At 37.7% G+C, this 8,528-nt stretch overlaps 1 long non-coding RNA gene across 1 annotated transcript; it reads left to right on the forward strand.

Moving 5' to 3' along the window:
• Positions 1 to 358: 358 nt before the first annotated feature.
• LOC120925076 lies at positions 359 to 8,240 on the forward strand. Its single transcript, XR_005746542.1, has 3 exons — positions 359 to 440; positions 1,962 to 2,087; positions 8,177 to 8,240. It is a non-coding gene; the product is annotated as an uncharacterized LOC120925076 (long non-coding RNA).
• The last annotated feature ends 288 nt before the right edge of the window (positions 8,241 to 8,528 follow it).

The raw sequence follows: 8,528 nt of genomic DNA on the forward strand, positions 1-8,528 counted from the left end.
CAGTGGTAATCCTCTGGATTACTTATAGAGGCCTTAATTGCCTCATTCTGAACAGCTGAAGTCTTCCAACGCCCTTAAACCTTTTCTGGCTACTTCTCGCAGCTGATGCTTAATAACAATTGGTGTATTATCTAAACAAGGCAGAAATGTATCTCCCGTCTGTGACAACACCCACAGATTTACCCGACTTCCTGTCACTAACTATATATATATATATATATATATATATATATATATATATATATATATATACACACACACACACACACACACACAGATATAGATTTCCAACAATGCAAAATGATTTTTAAAATCCATCAGATATACAAAGAGCATTTGATAGTGAGAATGCCCACATCATTCTTTCCAAAGTTGGCCCGTATAAGCTGTTCAGCACGGACCTAAATAGATTGAAGCCGGGAATGGAACTAGAAAGTGAGGTAATGTATGAACTTGAACTATAGTATAACAATATTAAATTATGAATAAACCCAGAAATCTGCATTGACTAAATCTAGTCTCAAGCATTACACATAACATTAAATATGCAATTATGACATTAAATATAAACATTTGAATATCTTTTCTTGTCTGCAGGATATGGCAGCCTGTTGACTTCTGTCAGTGCCTGGTTCAAAGCTTGTAGGAGTACTTTCCATTGTCCGCTAAATGTCCAATAAGGCTGCTGGACCACCAACTACAGTGTCGATTGGCACTGTGATGATCACATGCACCACAACCCTCCAAAAAAAATTGCAATAAATTAAGCAATACATACCAAATTGGCAATGCCTCTCCAAGTCGCTGTTCTATCAGCAGATGGATTGGTGATTGTGGAAGAATGGGAAAAAAAGAGAATACAGGATCAATAAGACTTTTTACACAAGCCGCATGATTAACTCCTTAGGTTCTTCAGTGAATATAACAAGCATTTAAAAAAAAAATATATATATATATATATATATATATATATATATATATATATATATATAATATATATATATATATAAATAAAATATATATATATATATATATATATATATATATATATATATATATATATATATATATATATATATATATATATATATATATACATATATAGGGTTAGCTCGGTAGCGTGGCAAGTGACCCCTCTGGATGGGTTCACTACACACTGAATTTGGTTTATTCTTCCATCTAGCTGGAAACAAGTGCAAGAATCCAAACAGCATAAACAAAATCAAACATAAAATAAACCCTGGCCACTTGGGGTGTCTACCTTCACCACACAGGAACCTATCTAGGGAGTCCGGCACAGCCTAGTGCTGGGTAGACACTGCTGGTCATATAGCAGAAAAACAATAGTCTTTTGAGTTTTTATCACACAGAAAATCAGTCACCACCTCACCTCCTCAGAAGACTTTCAGCTACTGCTCTCCTTAGTCACAAAGCCTCAGGATGCAGCAAATCAGTGGTAATCCTCTGGATTACTTATAGAGGCCATAATTGCCTCATTCTGAACAGCTGGAGTTCTCCAACGCCCTTAAATAAACCTTTCCTGGCTGCTTCTGCAGCTGACGCCTAATAACAATTGGTGTATTGTCTAAACAAGGCAGAAATGTATCTCCCGTCTATGACAACACCCACAGATTTACCCGACTTCCTGTTTATATATATATATATATATATATACACACACACACACACACACACATTATATATATATATATATACACACACACTATATATCTGCAGCAGTAAAATTAAATCAGGCTTGTTATCCTTGTAATACCCAATATTGCAATTACAGCATTATTATATTTAATAAGACTGTAATTGCAATATTGGGTATTTTGTTTCAGTATAATGCAACATATAAGTTTATGATTCTAATAACTTTAAATCAAAAAAAATATAGAAAAGTGTTCTATTTTAATTTAATGTTCTGATTCACATTGAGTAACAATGTTGTATTTCAGATAATAAATGCCTATCTGAGGATTTTATCAGAGAGCCACAAGGAAGAAAGACATAAAAAGATCAAAATGATAGACAGTTCTATGATGACTGCAATGTGGGAAGGAAAAAAATACAAAGCATTTCGGGTAAAAATGGAAAAAAAAATATTTAATTTGGTAATGTTACCTTGAAGATGTTATTTAAGGACTGCTCATAACATTATATTCTATGTTAATTTCAATTTATGTAATTACAGGATAAAAATTTGGACGATATGATAATTGGATCAGCAAACCAAAACCTACACTGGACCCTAATTGTGAGTGTACTTGTTAATTTCGTGCAAAATATAAACAGTTTTTACACCAACTATGATGAACTTCTTATTCCTTATATATATATTTTTTTTTTCAATAATCAGCAAAAAAACTGTGATGTAATACATACTAACAAAGAAGTATGAATTCAAAAGAGACTACCACAGACGCATTAATGTTAATGTAAAATTAGACTGTTGGTTGTCATTGTTGGTAAAAAAGAAAAGTGTCTGATCCAAAATAACAAAACATCAATACAGACATATGGGGCGGAGCCGAGTTCTGCCGTCTATGTCAATGGTCGCAGCAGCAGGAATCAGGAGGTCGCCTGCATGAGTGCCCCCACGGAAAATGGCTCTCCAAGGGCCTCTTAACGAACAAGAGGAGCCAGGAGCGCTGCTGGCGGGCACAAGAGTAGGATCCGGCCATGTGACAATAACTTGCACAGAGCCGTTAGGTAAGTATGACATTTCTTTTTTTTTTTATACAAAAAAAAAATGTTTACAATCTATTTAAAAAAAAATTGGCTTTACAGTAAAGATATGTGACACATAAAAATTGAATATTTTAATGCATTCACAAGAGATGGCTTGACATTTGCTTAATATAAAGAGATCAGTCAAAGAATTAATGTTTTCTGACAAATAATAATTTTTGATATTTTTATTATCAGGTAATGTACCCAAAACAAAAAAGGGGACTTTATTATATTGGAAATCATTCTACTGCTCGAGTTCTAAAAACTGAGCAGGTAGTAATATGTTATTGATGATTAATTGAAGTTTTGATGTGAATAAAGTTTATGGATTATTATTATTATTGATTTATAATTAATTTTGAAAAACCAATAAAAAAGGTGTCGCGGCCAAGTTTTTGCCAGTTAAGAAATGTTTTGTGTTTTTAATTAATTATTGTATCTGGGAATTTTTCTGGGTGGGGTAAGTGGGGCCTACAGGCTCATGAAAAAGGGGTCACAATATGGGGCCACTTTCTTGTGACTGCGGCCCCCTTTTGGTTTAAGGGTCAGGTATTAGCTGGTAAGGGTTAAAATTAGTAGCAGCTGTTTTATTTAAGCAAGGAAGAGCGCTGCTGGAGGAGCCAATAGGGTTCCAGGGAATTCTCTGGAAGCAGGGTAATTGTCTATTTAAGGGGATGCAGGTGTGGGGCTCTTCCTCTTTGCTGTGGCAGCAGATCAAGCTTGAACTCCCTCCCCCCCCAGTCGCAATCACCTTTGTGTGGTGGGTCACCCTGGATCCAGGGGGGACTTTATTATATTGGAAATCATTCTACTGCTCGAGTTCTAAAAACTGAGCAAATAGTAATATATGTTATTGATGAATGATTGAAGTTTTGATGTGAATAAAGTTTATGGATTTTTCTTCTTATTATCATTATTATTATTTTTTTTGAAAAACCAATAAAGGTGTCACGCCAAGTTTTTGCCAGTTAAGAAATGTTTTGTGTTTTTTTATTAATTATTGTATCTGGGAATTTTTCTGGGTGGAGTAGGTGGGGCCTGCAGGCTCATGGTTCACAAATAAACATATCCAGGTGTTGGAATGGCCAAATCAAAGTCCAGACCTGAATCCAATCGAGAATCTGTGGAAAGAACTGAAAACTGCTGTTCACAAACGCTCTCCATCCAACCTCACTGAGCTCCAGCGGTTTTGCAAGGAGGAATGGGCAAAAATTTCAGTCTCTCGATGTGCAAAACTGATAGAGACCTACCCCAAGCGACTTACAGCTGTAATCGCAGCAAGAGGTGGCGCTACAAAGTATTAACTTAAGGGGGCTGAATAATTTTGCACGCCCAATTTTTCAGTTTTTTATTTGTTAAAAAATATCCAATAAATTTTGTTCCACTTCATGATTGTGTCCCACTTGTTGATTCTTAAAAAAAAATTACAGTTTTATATCTTTATGTTTGAAGCCTGAAATGTGGCAAAAGGTCGCAAAGTTCAAGGGGGCCGAATACTTTCGCAAGGCACTGTGTATATATATATATATATATATATATATATATATATATATACACACACATACACACACACACACTGTATATGTTGTTATTTTTCTCTTAGTTTGAAAAGTATGACATCGAGGGCATGCTGGAAACAGAGGACATACATGACGGCATACAATTGAAAAATAAAATAACAGAGATTGTTCACAAAAAACTTTGAAAAATCTACCGTATTTATCGGCGTATACCGCGCGCAGTACACTTGTGTATTGTCGGCCAGTCTCGGCTTCTCCCGCGCTCACATCCTGGACGTACAGGACGCGAGCGTGACAGTAGCCGAGCCTGCCCGAGTGTACTAGGTATATGCCGACGCAGTATTCAAACTCGGCGCGGGAAACGAGCGAGGAGGACGCAGAAGGACGCCGGACCTGACGAAGAGGACACCCGAAGCCGCAGACGGACCCGACGAGGCCGCCGCGCAAGACACCAAAACTGTAAGTACAAAATCCTTTTTTCCACAGGAATTTCTGGCCAACTTTAGGGGTGCGTGCTATACGCGGGAGCACGCTATACCCCAATAAATACGGTATTTAAATAAAATCAGAGACTAAAAAGGAAAATTGATCCCTTAGAATCTTTAGCGAAAGAGGACAATGTCTTAATTGCGAACATAAAAAGTAGACAAAGGAAAAGGGATAAATTAAAAACATGAAGATGAGGATCCTTTTCCAGTGGTGGATTTGTCTGGCAAAATTGCGACAGTTTTAACAAAAAAAAGGAACCGTTAAAAAAGTTCACACCGATCATGTCAAAAAATGTAAGGTTAGCACTGAAGCCAACAAAGAGATCATAATTGAGAAGCAAAAGACATCCAATGTTAAAGAATTCCTGTCTATAGGTGTATACAACACTGACAATGATCACATGGAGACTTCAATTACAATGTCATCAGATCAGACCATTGAAGCAAATCTGAATGAAACATTGTCATCACTATTTGTAGACAAAAAAGTATCAAATCCTACATGCAAATGTTCCACCACACAAATAGTTTAAGATAAATATACAATTAAAATGTACATATATATATATATATATATATATATATATACACATATATACACACACACACATACACACACATATATATATATATATATATATATATTAAGGGGTTAGCTCGGTAGCGGGGTGTGTGACCCCCTGGATGGGTTCACTACACACTGAATTTATACAGACAGTCGAAGACGGTTGAAAACAAGCTTTTGGTTTATTCTTCCGGCTTGCTAGAAGTGCAAGCATCGAAACAGCATAAACATAATCAAACATAAAAGAAACCCTGGCCACTTTGGGCATCTACCTTCCACACAGGAACCTATCTATGGAGTCTGGCACAGCCTAGTGCTGGGCAGACACTGCTGGTCATACAGCAGAAAAACAATAGTCTCTTTTTGATTTTTTTTATCACACAGAAAAATCAATCCTCTCCTCACCTCCTCAGAAGACTTTCAGCTACTGCTCTCCTTACTCACAAAGCCTCAGGATGCAGCAAATCAGTGGTAATCCTCTGGACTACTTATAGAGGCCTTAATTGCCTCATTCTGAACAGCTGAAGTTCTCCAACGCCCTTAAACCATTTCTGGCTTCTTCTCGCAGCTGATGCCTAATAACAATTGGTGTATTATCTAAACAAGGCAGAAATGTATCTTCCGTCTGTGACAACACCCACAGATTTACCTGACTTCCTGTCACAATATATACATACACGCACACACACACACACACACACACACGGAGATATCGATTTCTAACAATGCAAAATGATTTTTAAAATCCATCAGATATACAAAAAGCATGGGATAGTGAGAATGCCCACATCATTCTTTCCAAAGTTGGCCCGTATAAGCTATTCAGCACGGACCTACATAGATTGAAGCCGGGAATGGAACTATAAAGTGAGATAATGTATGAACTTGAACTATTGTATAACAATATTAAAGTATGAATAAACCCAGAAACCTGCATTCACTAAATCTAGTCTCAAGCATTACACATAACATTAAATATGCAATTATGACATGAAATATAAACATTTGAATATCTTTTCTCGTCTGCAGGATATGGCAGCCTGTTGACTTCTGTCAGTGCCTGGTTCAAAGCTTGTAGGAGTAATTTTCATTGTCCTCTAAATGTCCAATGAGGCTGCTGGACCACCAACTACAGTGTCGATTGGCCCTGTGATGCAATGCTGTATCCTGGCCTAGGCCAACAAGGCCCAGGGCAGCACTTCGCAGGGGGGGCAGCACGGACAGTGTCCCAGACGGCTTGTGCTACACTGTTAGGCAAATTAGTTTAGCGCCCCCATAAATCGGCCGCACTGCTTCCAGTATGTGGGCGGTTGGCATTCTGCAACTGTCGGGGGGGGGGGGGGAGGCGTCGCTTCAATTTTTTTACCATCCCTGTCGCATTGCAGAGATTTCCCTTAACTTCCTGTCCCATAGCCAAACAGGAAGTGAGAAGAAATCTATGCAAATTAAGGGAATCCATCCCACCAGGCCATCAGAACTAGTGTCCCCACTTGAAAATTTCAGGGTGGGTCTTAAACAGCAAGGGGTGTGACCTTGACAGGAAGGGGTGGGTCATATTTAAATTAGGGGGTGCACGAGTTAGTCAGGCCTAGGGCAGCACAAAACCTAAATACACCCCTGCTGTGATGATCACATGCACCACACCCCTCCAAAAAAATCCACAATAAATAAAGCAATACATACCAAATTGGCAATGCGTCTCCAGGTCTCTGTTCTATCAGCAGATGTATTGGTGATTGTGGAAGAAGGAGAGAAACAGAGAATACAGGGTCAATAAGACTTTCTACACAAGCCGCATGATTAACTCCTTAGGTTCTTCGGTGAATATAACAAGCATTTAAATTATATATATATAGTGTAAGGGGTTAGCTGGATGGGTTCACTACACACTGAATTTGGTTTATTCTGTCATCTTGCTGGAAACAAGTGCAAGCATCCAAACAGCATAAACAAAATCAAACCTAAAATAAACCCTGGCCACTTGGGGCGTCTACCTTCGCCACACAGGAACCTATCTATGGAGTCTGGCACAGCCTAGTGCTGGGCAGACACTGCTGGTCATACAGCAGAAAAACAATAGTCTTTTGAGTTTTTATCACACAGAAAATTCAATCCTCTCCTCACCTCCTCAGAAGACTTTCAGCTACTGCTCTCCTTAGTCACAAAGCCTCAGGATGCAGCAAATTAGTGGTAATCCTCTGGATTACTTATAGAGGCCTTAATTGCCTCATTCTGAACAGCTGAAGTTCTCCAACGCCCTTAAACCTTTTCTGGCTACTTCTGCAGCTGACGCCTAATAACAATTGGTGTATTGTCTAAACAAGGCAGAAATGTATCTCCTGTCTATGACAACACCCACAGATTTACCTGACTTCCTGTCAATATATATATATAAATAATCTGCAGCAGTAAAATTAAATCAGGCTTGTTATCCTTGTAATACCCAATATTGCAATTACAGCATTATTATATTTAATAAGACTGTAATTGTAATATTGGGTATTTTGTTTCAGTATAATGCAACATATAAGTTTATGATTCCAATAACTTTAAATAAAAAAAATATAGAAAAGTGTTCTATTTTAATTTAATGTTCTGATTCACATTGAGTAACAATGTTGTATTTCAGATAATAAATGCCTATCTGAGGATTTTATCAGAGAGCCACAAGGAAGAAAGACATAAAAAGATCAAAATGATAGACAGTTATATGATGACTGCAATGTGGGAGGAAAAAAAAAATACAAAGCATTTTGGGTAAAAATGTAAAAAAAAAAATTTAATTTTGTAATGTTACCTTGACGATGTTATTTGAGGACTGCTCATAACATTATATTCTATGTTCATTTCAATTTATGTAATTACAGGATAATATTTTGGACTACGATATGATAATTGGATCAGCAAACCAAAACCTACACTGGACCCTAAGAGCCCATTCGCACCTAGGCGTTTTGTCGCCTGTAGCGCGACGCTCACAAACGCCAGAGGGACCAAAATACATGAAAGTCTATGGGGATGGTTCACATCTGAACGCTGATGCGCCTGACGCCCATCGCCTGTAGCCAAAAAAAAGTTCCGGACCCTTTTTTGAGTTTTTATCACACAGAAAAATCAATCACCTCCTCAGAAGACTTTCAGCTACTGCTCTCCTTAGTCACAAAGCCTCAGGATGCAGCAAATCAGTGGTAATCCTCTGGATTACTTATAGAGGCCTTA

This window comes from Rana temporaria, chromosome 1 (genome assembly GCF_905171775.1).
Source record: "Rana temporaria chromosome 1, aRanTem1.1, whole genome shotgun sequence".
Lineage (NCBI taxonomy): Eukaryota > Metazoa > Chordata > Amphibia > Anura > Ranidae > Rana > Rana temporaria.